This window comes from Dromaius novaehollandiae, chromosome 2 (assembly GCF_036370855.1).
Source record: "Dromaius novaehollandiae isolate bDroNov1 chromosome 2, bDroNov1.hap1, whole genome shotgun sequence".
NCBI lineage: Eukaryota > Metazoa > Chordata > Aves > Casuariiformes > Dromaiidae > Dromaius > Dromaius novaehollandiae.
Window position 1 is genome coordinate 144,006,994 of NC_088099.1, and position 24,518 is coordinate 144,031,511.

A 24,518-nucleotide genomic window follows, 5' to 3' on the forward strand; every position below is an offset into this window, starting at 1 on the left:
GGATATTATAATGGGAAGTGTTAGGCAATCTTAATAACAGAGCTACCAATCTTATGACAAGAGATCATTATCTTTTACAATAAAAGATGTATTAAACTGTAAAAATGAGGTGAGTCATAATACATTTAACTTCTTATTACTCCTTGGTTTCTGTTTTCAGCAGCATGGTTATTTTTTTCCAGTTTAACTTAATCTGACTGTCTGCTTGCATTCCCTTCCCCCATAATAGCATCTGCTGTTTAACCATGAGATGCTATATCCATCCTTGCTTTAAGCCTGCTGCTGCCTTCTGTAGCACTGCCGTACTCCTCCATGTGCTGCTCATATATGTGGCTTGTAGAATGAGGCTTTTGGGGAGGAGGTTAGTCCTGCAGAATGGTGTAGCTTGCTAGTTTGGGAGCTTAGCTGCTGTCATAAGGGCATCATTAATTTAGCAAGTAGCCTCAGTGGTTTAAAATGCTAGATCTGTTACCTTGTCCTGTTCGTTACTGTCCTCTTGGATTTTATCAACCTACAGCCATCAGTTTAATCAAATGAATCGAATGCACCCTTGCTTTCATTCACATCTGGAGATCTAGCATAAAAATACCTCATAGGAAGTTTAAACTAAGTATCTGACTTTGTTCTGAAGTGGGCAAGGTGGCCCTGTTCTGAATTTCTGCTGTTGGGTAGGTAACCCACAGCTGAGACAGAGTGACAGCTCTCTATGCTAATTCACAACTTTTAAGCTTTTAATTACTACAATCTAACTTAAAATTTCATTTCCATATAACTTTTAAACTGTCATGTGTGTAACTATTTCATCATTTAATTGTAATGATGTTGAGAATTTTCCCTATATATCTGCAGTTTAAAGTGACATCAACCTTTTCCTGTCGCTATAACCATTTAATTTTGTATTTTGGGCCATATAGCAGCACTTGCTAATTCTGTGGAATACCATATGGTTGCTTTCCTTTTGTGAATTAGTAAGACAAATATTACAGTATATGCTGTAGCAAGTAACTTAAATGTTTGAAAAGATCCCCTGTGCTAACAATCTAAGTTCCTTTTTAACAAAGTTAAATAGCTTTTAAGTGGAATTATACACCTGCTTCCTCTAACATATTTGCGTAGCTATTTTCTTTGGAACTGTAGGAGGAAATAAATGGTTTCAAATAAACAGTGTAGCTCCTGACTTCAAAGAACTTCCTTCAGAAGTGAAATAACTTCACTTTCCTTTCTCAAATGAATAAAAAATAAATGTGTATAGGTCATGTCAAATTAGTGTTGAAAATGATGGGTTGGTTTTATTTTCATCTATTGCATATCTTAAGTTATGATGATGTAAAAAGAAAAGGGTTCATCCTTGCAGATGAACTCCGTTGTTGAGAGGAGGCGGTACAGCAAATTTTTTCTGCGTTGATGCTGCAGGACAGTGTTACTTCTTCAATGACTCCTTCCTTACCTAGAGTATCTGAAAAATAAACTAGATACCATCTGCTGTCATGCTGTCCTTAACCAGGACAATAGTCGAGTAATATAATTAAAATTTAATAGTTTTTACTGTCAAAAGCAGCTTAATTAAGATGTCTGCAGGTACTTGATCTTGAAATAAGCTTATATATACACACACAGATCGAATGTCCCAAAGTGTTAGACATCAGTTATTTTCATTATTCTTGCAATAATTAAAATACTGAACACTCCTGAAAATCTGTTGCTTTGTTTAGATTTCTTCAGTAGTTCAGCTCTTTTGCAAGTCTGATCTGTAAGGACCGCTTTCCCCCATCCTCTTAAGATGCTGAGTGTATGTACTTTTGCTTTGCTTGTAAGTGTATGTTTAGCATTTTCAAAAACTTGGTGCTTTTTTTGCTCAGGCCTGTTATCAAAACTTGTTATTAAAGTATACTCTTTTGATATTGTATATACTATTTAATATTGTATATGCCTATGCTGCTTACAGCTGTCTCTTTGGAAATAATTCTGTTTCTACAGTTTCTTCCAGTTCACCTCCACTTCCCAGTGGATTATTGATAGGTTCAGAGAAACATTTTCCAGGTCTGTGATTAGTGAAATATTTAATTCTTATTGAAAAGCCAGACCTGGTGTGAATTACATATGAATACAAGGACTGTAATGTGCATTTATATGCAAAATGCTCTCTTTATCACAGCAATTGATCTGATTTCCTCTTACTTTTAATCATGGCCATATTAATATTTATAATTAAAGTTACTTAATATTAATAGCAATATTTTAATCATTAAATATTTTTTTATAACATCAAATCATTAAATTATTGAAAAAACATACCTGTCACAGCTGGACAAGCATGTACTTCATTTTATTAGAATAAAGTTACTCTAATTCTTTTTTTAAGGAAGCTTTTCTTCACAAACTTGTTTACAAATAGGTCAGTATACTTGCCTCTTAATGAAGTACATTGCTTTCCATCCTATTTTAGTATTTTGGGAAGGTGTTTATTTTTTAAAGAAAAGAATATTTGTTAGAAAATTGAAATAGTAATGTATCTTTCCTTTATATGGTCATAATATTTGAACTGCAAGGTTATATATCTTTAACTCCTTAACAAACTTACTTTAGATTTGAGAGAGCTTGCATTCCTCTCAGAAAATTGTATGCTAATATTCTTTTTAAAAGACATAACTTTAAATTACTGGAGGATCAGACATTCAGGGCATCAGTTTAAAAACTTTACTCTCCCCAGCTATGGTTGCAAACTGCAGTTTATAGCTAATTATATATTTCCAAGGTGTTTAAAATAATGAGGAAAAATGATTTAGAATAAAATTAATTCATCTCTGAGCTGACATATGGTAACTGGTTTAACCCTGGAGATGTGGGCAACACATGCTGGCCAGGTATCTAAGAAATCTTAGTAATGTGAAGAGTATCAGTATACTCCTGCTATTTCTAGTTGTAGCCAATCTCAGGTACCTGAGAGGAAGGTAAATTTCCCTTCCTCCTTTAAAATGGAAACAAAAAAAGAGAACCCAAACTCTGAAATGCATTGGGCTAAGAAGGCACCTTCATTTCTGACCCCTGCAGGTAGCCAGTGAAAACTTTACAGCCTGGGATTAAATCACTAAAACAAGTATCAGTTTCCCCTGAGAGACATCCAGCAAGCTCCAAGGGGATTTCATTGCAAGGTTAATAGTGCTTCACAGAAAAGAAAAAAATATGATGTTGCTTTGCTGTAGAACTTACTGTTAAAATAAAAGCTGTACCTGGCCAGGAGTCAGTTGTGTTTGGGGTTTTTTTCCATGCAGACTATTTTTGATTGGAGGCGGGGGGAATCTCCTCTGAAATTCTTCTAAGAAATGGACCTTTACTTTGAACAATTTTAGTCCAGAGTTGAAATTCAAGTTGTTGTTATGGTGTCTAGCGGGGGGTTGTAGTCTGCTCTCTTCTTCCTCTGTCTATGCAATTAGACAGCTGTCAGCATGTCCTGTGGCATCCTGACTTAAAAGACTTCGGCCGTTGCCTGGCATTTTAATTTTTTTGTGGAAAGACACATTCTTGAAGATTTGGCTTCTCTATTGCATTTTTTCTACTTTTTCTGTATGCGTGTGACTCTCTTAAGAAAGGAGGGGAAGTTGGCAGAAACGGTGCTCACAGATGATATCATTATGCGCTCGTGTGGAAAGTGACTTCAGAACTTGCTTAATATTTGTTCTTGTTGCCACTGTAACCTATTTCATGACATTCATTGCAGGACCTTTTATTCATTCCTGAATATTCTGGTTAGCGGTTTTGGAAACATAAATGAATAGATGTATAGACATAGGCATTATTTCAGAAGGAAGTGTGAGAGAATGTATGGAGGACAAGTATGAGGTGGAAGCATGAAAAAGGCAGTCAGCGGAATGGGGTTTAAAACACTTAAGAGAAGCAGAGAGCCCAACCATTACTTAGCTTCTTGAAGAGAGCAGTAATTTGGGGCTATATTCATGTGATGGTTGGGAACCAGTTAAATTCTTCAGAAAGAGTTTGATTTACTTTTAGGTTTAGGAAAAATGATGATAAATTGAAGTCAGAATAGGAGCATGAATAGAAATTATTCATTTTATATATGAAAAAATAAAGCCATGCTTTTGTCTTAGAAATGGTTACAGAAGCATATCAGAGGTTTAATACTTAGGTTATCTATTATGTTTGCTTTTCCCTTTTTTTAATTTAAGGTCTTGAGAGCTCAACTGATGTCTGAGAATCTAGCTAATTTCTTTCCTTCCAATGCATTGCCAGTAATAAAAGTTCAGGAAACTAGGATACTATTTTTCTGCTTTTGTAACCCTAGTTGTCTTAATTGTATTTTATACTGTGCAGGTGTATAGCTTTACAATTTAAATAGAATAGTTTACCAGAGGAGGATCAAAATCTACTTTATTCTCTTGGCAGGGTTGTCTCTGACATTTGTAGCAATAAGTAATAGTAGAATTTTCTGTAGAAATAAAACTAAAAATTTGCTAATCTCCGCATATAAGAAAATGCTAGTGTTTTGGTCAGTTTATAAAAAGAGATCCTTTAGCATTTAGAACACAGTGATAGAGAATGATGGTACTTGGTGGCTGTTGCCATGAGGCGTCTATCATACAGAACTGTAGTGTTCTTCAGTCATTGACATTGCTTGCTGTTGCTATACATAAACAGAACATAGTGCCATTTGAGGAATTTTGTTCTGTTCCTGGCTATTTTTTTATAACGTTTATTGTTAAAGAATTAGAACATTACAAACAGTGAGTATGAACTCGCTGGAAGTATTTTAAAGCATAGTATTATTAGTTTAGTTTCCGATACATAAGTAATTAGTTTGGATTCTAGATGCTGCTTTATGATCAAATTAATCAAGTTTACTCTTTTCATATGATAGTGGAGAGAAACTGCCTGAACATCATCTAGGCTTTTCATTGTGATAATTTATTCAAATAGGATATATTCAAAGTATATATGCAAAGCGTATTACAGCGGTAACTCCGTAAGTAGCTAGTTCATAGTGTTTTAATTTGCATTGCAATGGTGAGATTTCATCCAAAAGAAAGCTGACTACAAAAATAAATGGAGGAAGTCTTAGTGGAACATAAGTATAATATTGACGGCGTATCCATGAAACAGAGGTCCCGAGTTGTTCTGCCTAAAGCCTATTCTCTGGCAAAGTTGGAAAGAAAAAGAGAAAGAAAAAAGAGGGTTCACTCTGCTTTGGCACTGATGTTTATTTGGCAGCCCACGTGTTTCTTCTTACCTTGGCTAGTGTTCTGTCAGTCAGTACACTTATATATGGGTCACTTATGTTTCATTTATTCAATTTCCACCTGAAAATGTGATACATGAGAAGGACTGTGGAGGAGATGTGATCCACCATGATAACAAAGAAAACCCTAATTTGTTTTCCTTTTCTGAACAATGTTAGTTACACTATTATCTATTAAAATTGTGATATGATAGGTCAATTTGTCTGCAGTTTCTGTCACTTTAAAAAATCTTATGTAAGACCAAAAAATTTCATAGTGTTTCTTTTCGAGGTTTATTATTTCAGTCTGATTCATTTCCTGTTTTTCTGCTAATGTTACTGACAAAAGCAGAAACAAGTATCCTTCAGCAGTTCATTTGTAAATCTAGAAAATACGTAATTTATTGTATTGCAAGTGGCTGTGTGTAGCAGAAAAGATTTACACGATTCTTCCCCGTCTCAGGCATTGGTCGTGCGTTTGCTTTCTGGAACAAATCCCTGGTGTATTTCCTTCCCCTGCCAGCCCCACTGCTCCCCAGGTCTCAGCTCTTCACAGGTGGCAATCCTGTGCAGGTAGGAGAAGAAGGACAAACTAAAAATGCTGTTCTCCTTGGATCATAATGTAAGAACCAGGTGGTACTCAGTAAAACTTGTGGCAAATTAAATATTTTAAAGGGGTAAAATGCTTCAAATCATACTTGATTAGACAGTTGAACCTATTGCCACAGAACTTCTTGAGGACTCACAGACAGAGTCTGTTTCTGTCGTGACAGATATTTGAAATTTATATGGATAGCAATGTAGAAAGCTACAACAGAAAATAGTGGTACATACTGGCAGGGAGATGAACTTTCTAGACCTGAAAGTAGTGTGTCAGGAGTTCATGTTTAGGGAGTGGGCACAGTGAGGGGTTTCTTGCATCCTTCGTCTACACTATGGAGTCTGAAGACAGGATCCTGGTCGGTCCCCAGTGTAATTTGATATGACCGTTCTTGTGTTTCTCTGAAGTTTGGGGGTAGTCAGGAATGTAGGTGACTAGTCAAATGACAGTCTTGTTTCTTAGTGGTTACTGTTATCTTGAAATGTGTTAGGATTGTAATATTTTGATACATATATTTTTATAAGGTTTATGATGCTTGAGTAAAATATGTATTTTGTTTTTAATACAATATATATTAAAGGTGTGTTGAAAGAGTATTTCTTATATAAAAACTAAATCACATTGTTTTCAAGAAAATGCCTAGAAAAAGAACACTTCCAACAGGACACTTTCAGTGATGATGTAGTCTGTGCTGTAGCTCACAAATTTATGGCTTCAAAGGCAGCTTGAAGTTTGCGGTTCCTCTTAGAAAACATAATCGAGTGAAGCAATCGCTTAGATGGCTTTTTAAATAAATTTGGGATGACATTATTCTAGTATTTAAACCCTTTTCAAACTACTCTTTCAGAAGTAGCTTGAGTAGTAGTACAGCAGGCTTGTTCATGCTCATCTTTTTGTTTCTCTGTTAAAGAAGATCACTTCAGAGAAGCAAAAGCAAGGTGTCCTATTTTTAATTCTTTCTATAGTGAGCATTTCTTTGTGTGTATTAGGTTATCTTAGATGCTTAACTATAGAAATCTTCATCTAAAAGAATCCACCTTTTTCTGTTACAGCTTATGAAGCTAGTACTGCAAATTTCATTAAGTACTGTGGGATTATTTTGTTTTCTTTTTCATCAAGATACTTTCCTTTTAGATATGTGGTTCCTTTGAGGATGGGAAAGACATGTAATCTTGAATGACATTAAGCCTCTAGGCTACCATTAGAGACCATATCTTTTGCTGAGCAAAGAAAAACTTCAGGGCTCTTTCTTCAGTGATGTCAGTTATATGGAGGACATCATACTGTAAAATATGAAAAGGAAGAGCATAATCATTTTCTACTTGCGGAGTCTGTGGATATTTGAGAGAGACTATTAGGATATATATGAGGGAGGAAAAAACATACTTTATTTCTGCTCCAGATGGCAGTGGGATTTATAAATGTCCATTAAAGACAGCCATAGTGATGAGACACTGGACTGGTGTTTCAAGTATCTTAGTGCACAGGCTCGTGAGCGCCAGTTGTGAAGTTATTGTGGCTTAATACTTAGTGCTCATTAGCTCGGATGTCGGAGGCTGACAGTTCATGTGATCCCAGGCCACCCGAACTGTGAGATGAGACATGTTCTCTTCCGTCCGTACTTTGGCTGTGTTATACTCTGTCTGTGTGAGAGTTTGGCAAGTCATGTTATTTCTCTGCCTCAATCCCTGTCTGTAAAGTAAGAATGATGCTTCCTTTCTCTGAGTGCTTTGTTTTTAGAACGTAATAAATTATATAAGGAAGGACACTCTTATGTGTATGCCCACTGCATAATATAGTGGAAATGGTCTTGATAGCACTTCATTTTGACTGGGGCTGTTATCAAGTGAGCAATAAAGAGTTCATATTTTTAGGAAAGTATGTCTATACACGTATGCAGTATTTGGAACTGACAGTAACTCCTATGATTGAGAGTGTTTAATATTTTGCATCATAAAACCAGGTTTTTGGGTTTTCAATTCAAACTGTAATCGGAATGAAACATTTATATTGTGTCGTGCCTCAATCTGGATACTTAAAAAGTGTTTCTGAGAACAGAAAAAATGTTTCTTTTCTTAAAAAAAAAAAATAAAATCTTTGCAGCTGCTCTGGTGAAGCAGGAATGCCAGTGTTTTGGAGCAGGGGTGGATGTCTGGGGTTTTTTGTTTGCTTTGCTTTGCTTTGTTTTGCTTAAGCAGAAGCCTTGCTCCGTCTTTATCTTGTCCCTGTGAAAATTTGTAAAGAATGACAAATTCTGGAAAACTTGCTCTAAGCATTTTCTTTAGAGATCAGTTGGTGTGGCATTTACATTTCTGGATATTTCACATGCAACCAGCCTGTTTCAGCCAGTGTAGAAATTAGTCAGATACTTAAGTTGCTTCTCCCAGCTTCCAGGCATCAAGTCAGTGATGAGAGCCCCAGTGAGGGGGAAATTGCTTTCTCTGCTCTTGCTTCCCTGCCAGTTTGAGGGCCTTGAGGAGAAAGTGGGAACTGCCTAACTCCAGTTCACAGGAAGTACAGGAAAAGGTGATGAGTACAGGCAACAGAGAAGGGATGTGGAAAAGGGGTAAGAGTATGCCATGAGGAAGGGTAGGAAGAAAAGGCAGCATGACAGGATGGAGGAAGTGAGGGTGATGAAAAGAGTGGAACTACTCAAACAGAAATTCTTCTTTTAGATCAAATTTCACTTCTGATAGCTTTCCCCTGTTTCCCATTATTGGCACCCTCCTGCTATATATGTATTTTGTGCCTCTCAGACCTGAGGGTCTGCAAAGGAAAATGGATAGAAGAAAAGGACTGCTCACAGGTGTTATTCTTAACCCCCTGCTAAGTATTGGCTAGCACCTGGGCCAGCACAGGGTGTCATGTGGGTTTGGTTCCTGGGTAGCAAGGGATGGGAAGGCTAAGCGGAGCTTAGCCCTGGATAGCCCTCTAAGCCACTGCTCTCTGCTGTCGTGCGAGCGTAGATTTACTGCAGAGTTTCCTGTACTCCACGGCCCCTGGCGTGAGAAGCACTGCAGCACACCGTAGCCACTTAGGGGGAAGGTATTCTTCTAGGTTTGCTTTCCTCCTTGGAAATACATTGGCCAACATTAATCAAATCTGATGTGGGGATAGAAATCTCAAAGAAACTAAATATAGCTAACACTAGGTTGGTCTTCCCATCCGGTGCCTGCATGTTACTAAATCATATAAAATCTATACAAGAGAATGTATTCATGCCCTAAGCACAGGAAAAAGTCTTGTTGACATTCAAAATGTTATAGGTAACAGCTATGTTTTTTGGAGAGTATTGAGATAAAAGTTAGGCTAGGCCACACTGGAATGAGGAGTCTGTGGTAGGCTCACCTGTACCTCTGTAGTGTGTGGCGTTGGGCAAGGCCCTCATAGACTACTTAGTTGTTTTCCTATATGTCCATCTTTAGACACCCAGGAGTTGATTTGCAATAGTTGCAGCTGTAAATGCTCAGCATAAGCTTTGAACATACAAAATCCTGTAAAGACATAAAACAGTCTTACAACTTTGGCAGCCTTCAGTGCCTTAATCCTATTCCAGGTGGCAGTTTTGGCCTTTATCTGTTTCCCATTTTGTAAATTGGGAGAAATAATCTTCCATCACAAAAGTACTATGCAGATTTCACACAAGTACTTTAAAGACTGGTCTGTTAATGCTTTTGAAGCCGTAAGTCTGGTAAAAATGTCTTATGGACTTGCGTGATATTTGTGAATTCAGTGTTGTATAATGTTGTGAAGTGGGAAATGTACAGTGCATAAGGTATGGGGCCTCATTTAATGGCAAGGAAATCAGAAATAGCCATCCATGGCATGAGGCCAGCTTCAGAAAAATCAGTATGTCTGTGCAGTCCTACAGGAAGTTCAGAAGCCAGATCGAGCCGTTAGGATACTTCCATCGGACTCGGTGCCCTTTCTCATGGAAGATCTGGAAAATGGCTGCTAGAGCGCTAGCTGGCATTGAGACAGCACAACTCTTTCATCCTCTCTTACCGGAGTTCATCAACCAGGTGTTGCACTTGCACCTTCTTGTAGCAAGCAGCCAGCTGCTTCGCTTAGGAAGCCCGGCTTAACCTATACATCTGCTTACAGCAACGCTGTCAGTCAAATGTCTGTTGCAGACACAGGAAAGGATGCTTCCCGGTATCTCCAAAAGTGGTGGCAATGGTCAGATACGCATATCCAGCCCTCGTACTTGCTGAGATTGAACCAGCGTTCAGTTGTGTAGTTGATGCGTTGTAGCATCATGTGGATGCTGAATTTGGGGTTTATGGGCAACTTCCATCCTGGCATCCTTAATTTATGAGCGCTCAATTGTGAAATGTTAAATATTCCTCTACTGGTTGTTTCTGACACAAAATCTTTCTTTTCTGTTCCATTGAAAAGCTGCAAATGCAGCTGAAGCTGCTCGAAACTCTAAGGGAGAAGTGTGGGAATATATAAACTATTCAAATTGTATCAAAATGTAAATTTAAACAAAGTGGTATGTTTTTAAATGTAATTGTTGTTATCTTCCTAGTACCAAACAATGTCAGCCTGACCAGCAGTTGCTTAAAAAGGCTTCAAGCAGCATACACTTCAGTTGGAGCAGAAGCTTGCTAGTACTAATAGATAGTGGTTAAGTCTGGTAATGTGAAACAAAACAATTTGCTTTTGGATATAGCGTTGTGACATCAGTGTTGACTTGGCAGATCTTTATTCTAGGTTATTTGCATTTATTATTCATATTCTCTATCTATTTTGGTTTTAAAATACTTTTTGAATATATCTGGGGCTTTTTGCATGCTTAAATTCCAGTGCACAACTCTCACAATTAATTACAAAACTTTGATAGCTGTGAGGTGATCTTTTTATTTTGGTAGATGATAATGACAGCTTTGTTCTTCTAAGGAAGATTCATTTATAATATTGGCTATAAATTTGTAACAAAATACTTCTATAGCTCTATCCAATTTTAAAGAGTGAGGAATCATGCATGTCCCTTAAATACCTATTAACTGAATGTTTTCAGTCAGCGGACTAGCTTGAGGATGAGAAGTGCTAAACAATGAGAAACAATGAGATTGCAAATTAAAAATTAAAAAGGTAAGAGAAATAAGGACAGAAAGGAGATTATCATGAATACCTTATTTTGCTGATCGTGATTTTTTTTTTTTTTTTTAATTACATGAGCAGGCAAAACAGAAAAGACTTGAGGAAAGAGGAGGGAAAGAGCAGCCAAAAATCAGAGAACTCCAGAATTAATTTCTGAATATTTTTTCAGTTACGCAGTTTTTCATTCTTTTTAGAGTTGAGTAATTTAGAGAATAGTCCATAAATCTTCCTCACTGAAAACAGAGTTAATGTAGCAGAAGCACATGAAAATTGCACTTTTTGCAAAAGAAAGGTAATTTGCTGAAGTAGCTACTGTTTGAATCAAGACAGACTTGAAGCTTCTAAATAACTGTCAAATCATTAATAATTGGTATTTTAGCAGCTTATCTAAGCTAAAAGGGTCTATAATTATGACATTTTAATCAGACAACTAAAACTTTTTGGATATTTTATATGCCTTATTTTTTGGGTGAAGTGATTAAACTTCAGAATTGCTGAAGAATAAAGTTAATGAATTCTTTCTTTGCACAGTGGAAACAGATGAGTAGCTAAACTCTTACAAGGGACTTTCATTCCTCAGTAACAACGATATGGGCCAGTGTTATTCCCCATATTGACACTGTCACAGTGTATGATTCGTTTTTGTCTCATGCTAGTTGTAGCAAGGAAACCACATGCATGTTGCAGTATAACAAGGTTAGAGAAGTACATTTCAAATCAAGAATACAGCACAGTCGTCGAGACAAGGCTATTTATTTGCTCTGTGGAAGTTTGTCCTGCATTATAGAGCAGACTCTGGAAAAATTCTCCCTTGCGCGGACGTGCTTCAGTTCTACTGTAAGAAGTTCTGTACTGCCCGAAGAAAGAAGCTGATGGTAATGCTGCTTTTTTGAAACTTTAAATAGCTTTTTAGTTTGATTTTTTTTTTTCCTTAAGAAAAAAGACCCCCCCCCCCCCCAAAAAAAAAAAAGGACTCATTTGTTGAATTTGTTTCAAAAGCCAAGGGAAAGGCCTGGGTTGAGATCAGAGCCTAGCAATCCATGTAGCTGAGGGGAAGGGGTCTTGCTGTGTTAGCTGGAGTTTCCTAAGAGTAACTGGCATCGTGTCTGAGCATATTGTATTGATTGGGTTTTGCTGGGAGATGGCAAAGGCAAATACAGGTTTGCCCAGATCACAGTCCACTGAGTTGGAACAGGGTGCCTTAGTAGGCTGCAGATAGCTGCAGGTAATGCTTGATAGTGTCACCAGGCTATCTAGGAGCAGACTTGGCCCTTCGAATATGAAACTTGAAGCTCTTCTGATTATTTGGGTTTGATTTGTTTGGATTTTTTGTTTGTTTGTTTTGTTTGAATGTCAGTGTCAATGTAGGTTTGTCTGGTTTTTCTGTCAGGCATTCATTTTTCTCCCAGGAGCTGATTTTTGTTCAAAAACCAAGTAGTGCTGACAGTAGCTGTGGAAGCTAAATGTCATTATCCTTTGAATGTTTGTGTGCAAGTTTGTAAAAACCATGTTTTAAACCTGTTTCAGCCATTGCTCTCTCCTATTGGGGTTCTTTTTCTGTTTTACGTGGCAGTAGCTGTCAGATAAAAACTCCAACAAAAGTGGAAGAAGGAGCCTTTTATATAAATGGATGTGGGTAGTTTAGACTGCTGTGTGAAGATGGCTTTGCTTCTTGTTCAGTGAGGTGACTGCGAGTGTCCTTTCGTGTACCTTTTGGAGTTTGTGGAGTTGCGATATCGGTTGTCAGGTTTATGAACCTTTCTATGGCTGTGCATAGCTTGTTTAGGTAAATATCTAACCTTTTAATTAAAAATTCAAAGCATGACCAGTGTTGGATTGGAGCAGAGGTGATCTGTGGTAGTTACAAAAAGGTGAGCGAAAAGATGAGGCTTTTAAATTAATTTTTGAGCTTTTTTTAGTATAGTTATTTGTTTCCCAAATAGCCAGCGTGAGGTATTCTGCCACTGTCATGGACACAGTATCAGCAGGCAGTTGAGAAATCCTTTAGTCTTGAGAAATCTGCAGTGCGTACAAACTGTTAGCTTTGGCTCTGTTTTCTACTGTTAGATAATTCAAATGACCGTTTCTTACTTGAGGCATCTGTTTTGTTTTTAAAGCTCGCGGAGAAGACGGCTGCACTGCTGTCTGCCCTTATTCCGTCTGGGTCAGGCTGTGAGGCCTGGCGGCAGGAGGTGTGCTCGCGGCGGCCCTGGCGGTGGGCAGGGAGAAGAGGACCCGAAGCACAGGTGCGCCTCTCCCCACCTGACTCCCCAGTCGCTGCAAAGCTGCTCGTTTTGCCTGACCTCCTCAGCGCTTCCCTCTGCTGCTTTGTTCTCTTCCTGGCTCTGTCTGGTGTAGAAAATCTACCTGATGCCGGGAAAGTGAGCCAGTAGTGTGGAGAGACTAGGTCTGACGTAGCAGCCGTCTCTCTCGGGGAAAATTGGATTCAGCCTCCCCCCTTCCTGCTCTGCTGTGTTTGCTTTGTGGCTCAGGAATGCAACCTCTGAGTTACGTGAGGGCTCCGCTGGGCTGCATAGCTACTTCCAAAGCATCTGCTGGCAGGAAAGCTCTGACGTCAGCGAGCCCGGGTGAGGTTCTGCACTGTGCACGTTCAGTTGCCTCCTTCGCTGTGGGTAACATGTTGGAAGTGAAGCAAAGCGCGAACCAAAAAAAAATCACTGGGAATGGTGTTTGTAGCCTAATACTCAGTCTATATCTTTGCAGGTAGAAAATGTACTTGACATTGTGTTGTCTGATTTGTTTATTATGAACGCTTGAGATTATATTGTAAATGCTTGTACCTGACGCTTTCAGCCTGCAGGTTATTGCTTTTAGTTCTTTAAGCAGGAATCACCCTAACAGTTGTTTGCTGGAATTCAAAATGGATGTATTTTTCTGGAACGTACTAAGTGTATTGAGTGAGGAATTTTTTCCAGTGTTAAGCAAAAAAAAGAGAAATCAATAATCACCTACTGTAGTTTGGCATTCACAATAGGTAACTTTCAGATAGCAAGCAAGCAGGGACTTAACAACACTGCATGAATTTATGCTCTGCCACAGAATGTGGTATTTTATTTTTAAGATTAAACAGAGGATTGAGTTTTGTTATTGCTCATTTAAAAAAATGTATCTTTGACTTGGAAATAAACTGACTCTAACATGCAGGCTTTCGTATTTAAGATATTTGTTTCATCTAAGGCTATTCTGGATGCAAGCCATTCAGGAGAACTATATGTAAGGCCATCAGAGCAGAACCGTGAGTGTCACTGTGACAATTCAAAATCAAGCTGGAGGACCGCAGCTGATTTAAGAAATAAACAAGAAGCTTTTGTATGTTTTACAAATTACTCTCTTTCTTTAAAAGGAAAAAAGTTCATCCCAATATTTGAGGGCCATATCTCAGTTTAGGTGAGCAGGCACTCTTGGCCTGTAGCAGCATTTCCTTCTGTACTTAACTTAGTTTAACAAAGTTTCTAGATCACAGAAACATAAAGCTTATAAATTTGACTTGTAAAAAGATAAGAGAATTGCTTTTACTTAGGTTTTTAGTAAAAAGGCTATAGTTGAAGGCATGTACCATTTTTACTGTTTAAAAACCACAAAGTATGGTTTTACCTTAGAAGCTGAAATAACATGGGTTGGTTTGGAAACTATAATTAGAAAATGTTTAGCTGTTTTAGCACTAAAGAAAATAAGCACAGTAGCTTTTCTAGGAATCGTATTTTGCTTGTTGGTTTTTTTTTTTTCCTTCTGTGCCCGTAATTGTTTAAAGTGGCTGATGCGTCACAGCCTACCCACAAAGAGGCCTGATTAATGATGTTTCCTTAATTGTGTAGAAAGAGTTGTTTAAGATGATGCTGGGGAGTGGAAGCAACATCCAGTAAAGTGTATTTAAAGAGATGTTAGGAGGAATATGTGAGTTTACATATGTATATATGGGTGTGCATGTGGAGGGGGGAGGGTGTCAGGAAAAAATGCTTTGTAACTCTCCCTCAAAAGCATGAAAGCAGGGGAGTTGCATTTCAGAAATACTCACTTGTGTTATGGGGCCTGTCTGTGGAGGTGTAACTTGCTAATTTAAAAATCATGGAGTAAATGTAATCGTGCAAATACAGCTTTTCAATCCACAGTTATTTTTCTCCTTTCTGGCAATTGCTCAGTGATTGTGGCACTCAGTACTGCTCCAGACCTTTCATATCCTTCCTAAGAATCAGAGGAAGATTATTCAAGGTCTTGTGACTTTTTTGACTTTATATTCCGCTATTAAAACCTTCCAGGTTTTTTTTAGTTTGGTGTTTAGTGGGATAATACAGTTTTCTGACAACTGAGAATGTCGCAGCATCGCCGAAGTTTGTGTAGTGCCTGTGTGATCCAGAGGGTCAGCTGGCACGCAGGTGCGTGCCATGAAAAGGTGTAATGCTTCTGCCTGATACACAGTGGGTTGCAGGGATCCCTCAAACTGGCCTGCTTTGCTTATTTGAATGTCCTTACTGAATGAGTAGGGACCAAGCAAGTTTCACAAGAATAAATCTTTAAAGCCATGAGAGTGTGTTTTTTGCACTGACTTTTCTAACCACTTGGTAGAGCGAATTTCTGCATAGAGAAAACCTGCTTAACCCCAGTCTACATTACAGTTGTGCCATATTGCTGTCAGTGAAAACTGTGGGGAAAACTCGCATCAACCTGGCTAAATCAAGCTGTATGCTGACATAGCACATTTTTTTTGGCATAGTGTATGATGTTGTTGTAGGTGGTATAACTGTGCTGGCAGAAAAACTCCTCGTGTTGGCATATATTGTGTTTTCCAGCATAGTTATGGCATCGGAGGTACTTCTGATGAAAAGCATTTAGTTTTCTCTTGCTTTGTGCTTTTTAACTAGTGTGTGCACAATTTATAATGCCAGGGAATTTTGTCTGTAAAGGCTGTGAGAGCATCCCCCTTCTCTCACCCTAGCTGTGCTGAGTGGGCTTCCTTTCCTGTCCCCCTTCTCTCTCTTTCTCTCTCTCTTTTTTTTTTTTTTTTTTTTTAAGTCCCCCCCCAAGTGTCAGTAAAAATGAGCTTTTCACCCTGAAGCGTTACTAAACAATGCTCTCTGTTTTACAGCTAGCCAGTTTTTCTGCTCTACCTTCCTTTTCTAGCGTTCTCATTTCTTTCAACATTAGGTTAGGCTGGGAGATAACTTTCTCGGTACATTTGCCGTTTCCTGACGCCAATGGTTTTTCTGGAGGCAGCGAGTGTTTCCTGTCTGGAAGCTAGAGGCAGTGTTCCTGGCAGGGCGGATTGTTTTTGTTTCCCTGGCTAGACCTTTCCCTGTCTTTGTTTTTGTCTCTTTTTCTTCCAGTTGTCTGTTTGTTCTTTTTGTGATCTTGGTCTGTATTCAAAATTGCGCCGGTTTAACCAGAGCTGTCATTAAACACAAAACAGACGTAGTGATTTAAATTCATCCATGCAGGATTTTGCACTAACATTTGTATGCTGACAGAGTAGATGGATAGGTTGGGCAGCAGTGGAGTTAAGCATGTTATGTTAGGATTTGCACTAATTTCACTTGGGGGTGAACAGGAGTGGTTAGTTATGCTGGTGTAAGGTTGTACGTGGACACTGTGTCAAGATGGTTTTGGCACTTACGGTGTTAGTCATAGCAGGGTTTTGAAAACCCTCTTGTAGTTCCTTTTCCATCATGGACCTGCTGCTGCTGGAGGAGACTGGCTTGGATTATTCACCCAGTTGCCCAAGTTTTTCTGGAAGTTTTATACTGCATTATGTTTTCCAGGATGACTGCTTTCTCTGTAAAGAGACTCATCTCAAATGAAACCCGTGCTCAGTGACTGCTCAGTCCCCAGGGGCTGAGGGACACTGTCACCTTGCAGTGGTTTAATCCCTTGCTCAGTGTGAGTTGTTGCAGTTGCTGTCAGAAACTGTGCCCATGTTCTTTCCCCATCCCAGTGTGAGATAACACAGCTTAACTTCTTCTCCCTGAGAGAGTTCAAACCCTTTATTAGCTTACTGTCTTTTAAAGCTAGTTTTGAGTACCTTTTGAAAGTTTTATCCAAAGTGTCTCTGTGTATCCATTTTGTTAACAGAATGGATAAAATAGCACTACCAGAGGACTAAAAAGTGATACATGAATAGTTTCCAGCACCTCTTAATCTGAGGCAAAGATACTTCAAGATTAGCGTACTAATTTTTTTCTCCAGAAGACTGAGGTTAGGCAAGCCAGAGAGAAACTCGGAGCTGAAAGATGTTGTCAGTCAGCTGATCTCGCCTCAGTGCAAGGGAGGAAATTGTAATAGGAGCCAGGAGCTGAGATCTGCCGCCTCTGTGTGCGCCTCCCAATACATGGCCATTACTGGTTGATCAGACATAATTACAGATGGGCACCTAGGATGGCATTTATTACATGTGCATGGTCTGGAAACTTGTGAAAGTTCTGGTTACTTTCATTTTGGAGAAGTTTTTCTCTAAGAATGATCTAACATTCAGCAGTGTTGTCGAATTTTCCACTTGCAGGACTGGTGATGGTGCAGGAAACAAAGCTTTCTCAGCTCTTTTACACTGACTATACTTGCAGATGGTTAGAATTTTAAAAGCAGAATTTTGCTGTATACTCTTCTGGAGGTGGGAGAAATTTGTATTTTTTTTTTTTTTTTTTTAAATCATCCCAAGCAGGTCAAACAAGAAAGGAGTTCTAAGTGATTCTTTGATACAGGCTCATTTTCTTTACAGCCGATGGTTCAGAAACAGTTAGTCTTTGGTTAAAATGGCAGTATTAATACAGTTAAACTAAAACAATATTTTTTGTGCATGGGCAGCTTTTGCAGTTTTTAGTCCCTTAGGATTACTTCCAGATCTACTTTCTAGATCACTAACTAGTCAGATGTTTTAGAACATTATTCAGTATATATGAATAAATCTCTCTACGGTATTTAGAAAAGAAAGTGCATACCCATCATTGCTTCAAGAGGATGCATTCCCATCACTTAAGCAAACTAATATTGTGATAGTGTGAGGTGGTTAATGGTTAAAAGATCAAAATAATTAAAAGCCCCTGTGGTGTGTTGGTGGTGGTGTTGGTGTCCCCCTCCCCCAGATACCTGTGACTGGTTTGTGCTGCCCAAGTTTGGTGTACGCTTGCTTACAGTAACTGCAGCACCGCAGTGCAGAGAAGGAGCTTTTGGCCGAGCGAGGGAGTGTGTGGCTGTGCTGGGGCTGCTCCGCCCGCTTAGATAGGGCAACTGAGCCTGTTCATCTGGTTTGCAACAGATGTAGGCCTGCAGACTTGTAAATAGAAAGAAGTACCTCTCCACTGGGTTGTTAATTTGGTCAACTGTTGCACTCAATATAACCAGATTTAATGCTGCTGGTTCAGAAAGTTTAAGTTTTGGGGGATTTAAGGAATTCTTGCCTGTTTGCCATTTGCCAGCCTAAGTCCAACGTGAGCCCTTGGGAGTGTCAGTGGACCCCCATCTTACTGTGGCAGACCTTGCTTGTAATCTGTGTCAATGCTGGTGAAATCTTCTATTGAACATTTCAGCTGAAGAGAAAAACTTTCTCTTCTAGCAGCTTTTTGGGGATTATGAAGAGTTGCTTTGGGGTTTAAAAGGATGGTGGAAGTTAAAAAGAGGAGGCCAAAGAACTCCACGCTCCATTAGTTAGCAGCACGGCCTCGAAGAGCAGGGGGAACAGTTTTGCTGGAGCTGGCAAGCAGTCGGTCGAGACTTTCAGAATGAGTCGAGCAGCTTGCAAGACTTCCTTTCCTAACAGCAGCTGTCAGAGACACATGATACGGGATGTATTGCACATCAGTTTCTAAGGAAGAAGCATAAGGGTTGGTTTGCTTTTTAAAAAACTGTTGGAGATTTTTCTGGCTGTCAGGTTTGGTTCGTCACGTGCTATGTGCCATTATGAATTTTGAAATAGGCCGTGTGTCAGTGAGCTTTAGGGGATTCTGCAGTGTTGCTGTCTGCGTGCTTCTGTCAGTCTCCTGATTCTGGTGGCCGGTCAGTCTGACCGGCGCAGGCCGCGAGCCCAAGTGCTTCATAATCTCTCTGTTTGCTTCATTGTCTTGCAAACAGTATTGCTTTGTTCCCTAAGTGAGGGTAGCATTTCCAGATAATTGACACAGGACTTTGCGGGAAAATAAAGTGTAATCAGAACAAGCTGGGACATGGTAACAGTACAGCATTTAGATTTTCAAGAGATTGAAGTATCTGTCTCACGTGTGCTGTTTTTTCTTGAATCTTCATGTGTGATAGTATCTGTAAATATCAAAATGTTATTTCATAATATGATCTGGAATACTGAGTAATAATCTAGACATAAAGTTGATTAGGGAAAATCATTATGTTTCATTCTGAAAGATGCTTTACAAATAAATAGCAATCTTGTTCTTGCTTTAGTGAACATCACAGATGAAGAGTAGGTAACAGCTGAAAAGAAAGGTTGCACATGATGAGGGAATTGTTACAACCTTCTGTCTACTTTTGATATCCAGTAATATGATACCCAGTAATATCCAATAACCCTTTTATTTCAGGGCTGATCAGTTTAGTCTGTTGTGCTTATGCCTATGCCAGTACAGAACTGATGTCCAAGGTCTTGTCAGCACCTTCACGGGTGCAAACTCCAATGTGATGTTTGTTGGCAACTCAACTCCCAATCTTTTAAGCTTGCATAAGTTAAAGAAGAAATTATTTCACCAAAGCTGTTCTTCTGTTGTTTGAAGTTGATGTGTATAGTTTGAGACTTGTCATGAGAGACTTCTGAAGGTTTTGAAAAACTCATGCTTGAATTCCCAAGTGTGGATTTGGTAGCCCAACAATAGATACCCTCTTGTTAGTCCACACTAAGTGTAAGGAAGTGAAAGCCTGATTGAATGATGAAGTCTTTTTCAGTTTGAAACAGACTTGCTAGCAACAGGAGTAGCTCTGGTAACATTACGCACACAAAATTGTTTGGGGAACTGAAGTGAGTCATTCACATATGTGGTTCTTAGAACAAAGTAGGACGGGGAGTAAAGGGATCTTCTTGCAGAAGTGTTTAAGGGATCAGAATCACTTTTTGCTTAGATCAATTTTGTAAAAATTTTAACAACCTTATTGTTGCCCTCTTTTTCAAAAGAGAACTATGATGACTAAAATTTACACCAGTATGTTTTAAAGTAGTTTTACAGAGCTCTGTTTTGGTTTAAATCCACTGTTAAGTCACCTTGACTTTGAGTTTTTGTATTGTGGCATACTATAACAAATCACTGTCTGTGTTTGGTAAGGAAAAGTATCAGTAGGTCTGGGTACTTTTCTAAAGCTTCAGAAATCTTCTGATATAAATTTGTTAACTTTCTCAATTAGAATATTTCCCTCCCCCCCCCCCCCCCCCCAACTGAATGTGAAGATGTCTTTACAGTCTTGGAAACACTGAATGACAGATATGCCAGTATTCCTAACTTTAGTTTCTGAGGAAAAAATTGAAGGTGAGTTATAAGTTCATTCTGTTAATTGTTGCAATTGAGCATTTCACCTATGCTACATTATGTTACCATTACAAAATTTTCTCAGCTTGATGCATATAATGGTTTTGTGAGAGTGTTGTTTCTATGTAATTCGTTTACTTCTAAGTTGCAAAGTGTTTGTTCTGCATGTGCTGCATCATCTGTGATTAAACCAAATAGTAGTCCTACCATGGTGTGATACCTATGTATTAACAAGCTTTTTGGTTTTGTTTTTTGAAATGGGACGTAATACCGTAGAAGCATATAGCCATCTAAATTAAGCACTTTAAGACTGTTGCGTACTCTGTTTTAATTCTTAGTGATGTCAGATTTTATTCGTTAAACTGAGACCAACAAAAAAGGAATTTATGATTTCTTTTTCTGAAAAAAAGAAAGGGGGGGAAGGGGAGGAGAGTGACAGACAGAAGGGGTGTTCCTGCCCCCCCCCCCCCTTGAATCTGTTGTGGAATGAATTGACATTAAAAATGTTTACTGGGACTTTCTTACTGTTTAAAAATCCTGTGTATTGGCATTTAATAGCTTCAGCTTTTGTAAATTTTTATACATTTTATATTTTATTCCATTTTAATTTTGTGGTTCTTACACCATAAAATAATATACCTGGTTTTAAAAATAAGATACCTTCTCTGCCCAGTCTGGTTTACATGAGTTTCTACTCATGTGGCTGGATCTGGTCAAAAACATGTTGAAAATCAAAAAGCAAATGCTGTTCTCCAGCTGGATGAAAAGCATTAGGTATTTCACATCTGCATGTATTAGATTTGCATTAGACCTAATAAACTGAAGTGTGCACTTGCCTCTTCCCTGAGGAACAACATTGTGTTCCCCAAGAATTACTCTTTTTGAGTAGATACTCATTTGGGAGTAGACAAAAAGGAAAGCTGCTCTGTAGGTGTGTTCAGCTACCAGTATGTTAAGAGCATCCTAGATGAGAAGTTCCAAGGTTGCAAGGCGATCGCAGCAGGATTGGTGCGCTGGAAAGTGTTTCAGATCTGTCTGAGCATTGTCAGTGGGTGGACTGTGAGCACTGTGGGGGGGTGTTACAGCTCTTTTTAAGCTGAAGTAGTGCATCTTAGAAAAGAGCTACAGAATATAGATGTTGGGCCTGTTAGATGTTAAAGAGGGAAGCTGTTATCAGCTTTAATCAAGAAATAGCTTTCACTATACTAACTCCAGGTTGGTGCTTGGTTAAGTTACCAGGAGGAGCAAATGCCTAAAATGAAGGGTGCTCACTTGCAACAGGAAAAGTCAGAATTTGCCTTCTAAGTACCAATGGCATGAGGGGAATGTTTAAGGGTTTCTGGTGAGGATGTAGCTGCATATGTCCATTGGTTTTGGTGTTTTGGTGGTTTTTTTTCCTCTTCCTCCTTTTCCTACACATACATGCAAACCTGCCTTTATTTTGCAAAGGTGTGTCAAACTACTGTGCCGGTAGGCTTGTAGCTCCTGTATGCTGGAGTGGATGCGTGGTGAAAGAGTAGGCAGCGTATTAAGCTTGTGCCACTGATACGTTTGGAGGACAGCTAGGAGCATGAGGGAGTTATTCTGCAGCAACTGGGTTGCAGAAGTCAGATTTTATCACTCTCTCCTTCTTGCCAAACCGATATGGCTATACCCAGCTGGCCTAGAACATTTCTTAAAAGTTTTGAAGTTGATTAGATGAGTCATCCATAGGATATGTTATGGGGAGACATACCAGATAACCCCAGTCACTTTCTGATTGAGAGCTTTGTCCTATACCATTTGTAGGGAATATTCTTTCCTTTCCTTTCTTTCCTTTCCTTTTCCTCTCCCTCCATAATACAGTCAGCAATAGCATTCACTTCAGGCAGCATGATTGAAAAGGGTTACAAAAAGAAAACTAACTGTATGTAAGTGATGTTAGATTTCCACAGCAAATAATTTAGGGGAGATTACTGAAGGAACAGATAGCAGTTAAGCACCGAGCTCTGTGTGAATTATGCATATAAGTATCATTTGAGCTTTTGGAAATGTTCAAATTAGGAGGCGCTTTTGTGCTGCGGTCACTGGTGTTTTGTGGTAGTCTGTGGCACGAGGGGAATTCAGAGAACTGATGGAATTTACTCTTGCGGTAGCTTTTAGGCAGGGCAGGAAGCCAAAACCCTGCCTCTTCTATAGTCTGTAAGTGCTTTTGAGGAAATATTGGGGATAGCTGTGAACTTATATTTTTAGGAGTCATTCTGCAGATAGGTTTTTTTGATTGTTTTTTGTTTTGTTTTTCTCTCATCCCTGTTGTCCGTATTAGCTTCTTCTGTATCATTGACAAAGTCTGTGCTGGTCCACGAGAGTGGTGCAGCGCTGGAAATGAATGCTGCTTCTCAAAAACCAGATTATTCACATTCATTATCATAACTGTGTATCTCAGCTCCTTCTAAGTCTCTCGATTTCACAGCTCTGTCTTTCACGCAGGCAGGCTCCTTCGTATTGGCGCATTGTTACTGGAATAATACAGGCATTGTGATGTTCTGCTGTACAAAATGAAATATTTTTCCTTTTTCTGTCAGCAAAAGCATGCAGATGCTGTGCTGGGCTGGGCAATATGGGAACCGGCCAACGCTCTATATTGTGCTAGTAAGGCTTTTATGATTTTGTGCAACTCTGATCTGTTACAGGATTTGTCTTCAGTTTTCCTGTAATAAATCATCTACGATATCTTTTTGCTTCAGTGAAGTCATCTGTTAACATCTCTAAAATGACAATTCAAAATTACCATATAAGGAAGAGTATGGCTTTTAAAACTCATTTTTAAATCTACAAGAGTTGATTGTCTTGAAATAACCGGCAGCTTCTCTAGTCAAAAAGCCTGACAAAACTTCGGCCGTTTTCTTTATAGGAGCGGTCTGCTGTTTCTGAGAGCGCTTATCAGGTCGCGTTGCGCAGTGAGAGCGGGAGGACAGACTGCTTCGTCGCTTTAGTGCATGGGAGAATCTTTGTTTACTTGAAAAGTATGGCTGGTTCATCACCGGCATTTCTCCGTCTTGAGTCTGTACATCTGGTGAGACTGGCAGAGAAGTTGTAGTGCGTGTTCCTCCCCCGCCAGAGAAGGGGAGGGGGGAGGCTTGTGTAGTCTTGGCTATGTCATTGTGTTGGCTTCCTACATTTAAAAAAAGAAAAAGGAAAAAAAAAAAAAAAGAAAAAAGTCTTGCATGAAGTGAATGCTTTGACTGTTGTTTGTCTCCTTCGTAGACTCCTGTTTCGAGCAGGATGGCACTTTGTACTGTGCTTGGCGATATCTGGGCAAGTATTGAAGAGTCAATATCTATGTAGTTATAATAATGCTTTCGGCATTATTCCTGCAGTTCTGTACCTTCTGTACCTTCAAACTTAATTCACCTTCAGCCATAGACTATAGCGTTTGTCTTTGTGGATGTTTCCAACGCTGTGTACCAACTGCAGGTGATTCCTGTGACCCAGCATGGTGCCAAGCTCCTTGAGAGAGGAACGCTTCGTTTTGTCATCACTGCTTAGTCATTTTTCAGTTTCACCTTTTTTTGCTTTAGATAAGGGAATGTTTTAATTTCTCTAATGAGAAGCAGCAGCCGTAAAACTACTAAAATTGTTTTGGGAACAGAAGCAGGTAAAGCATCCAAGATGCCTCTTGATTAGGTTTTAAGCTGAAAATGTTCCTTTAATATAGAAGCAAGAAAGAATATTTTACGTTCTTGAAATAGGCTTTATTTTAGACCCTGGGATTAAAATAAAATTTTTTGGATAGTGTTCCATAGTGGTAAGGCTTTCCTTTACAAAAAAGAAAAAAGTAATAATAGTTCTGTGTTTGGAAAAACAGAATATGATGGCTTTTTTTCTTCTTAAATAAAAAAGAAAACCTCTAGCGGCCCAAACATAGGATTTTTTTTTTTTTTTTTTTTTTTTTTTTTTTTTTAGCAAAACCGGGAGATAGCAGTGTGCTTTCTGTTTTGAATTTGTTATACTTGATGAAGCTAATACTGTCGTGGGATACCATTGTACCGGGCACTAGCATAAATTGAATGGCACCGACTGGGCTGCCTGCCAGCTCGTGCATGCTCTGGAGCCGCGGGAGCCTGAGTAT

General features: G+C 38.9%; 1 protein-coding gene across 9 annotated transcripts in view; it reads left to right on the forward strand.

Moving 5' to 3' along the window:
* RNF19A (ring finger protein 19A, RBR E3 ubiquitin protein ligase) overlaps positions 1-24,518 on the forward strand; it is a 58,672-nt gene that overhangs the window by 11,012 nt on the left and 23,142 nt on the right. For 2 of the 9 annotated variants that reach the window (XM_064507662.1, XM_064507663.1), the window contains one exon: positions 13,055-13,183. The exons of the other annotated variants lie outside the window; for them this stretch is intronic. The gene's annotated coding sequence lies outside the window, so the exon portion shown is untranslated. The remainder of the gene's footprint in view (positions 1-13,054; positions 13,184-24,518) is intronic. 9 annotated transcript variants of the gene reach the window in all.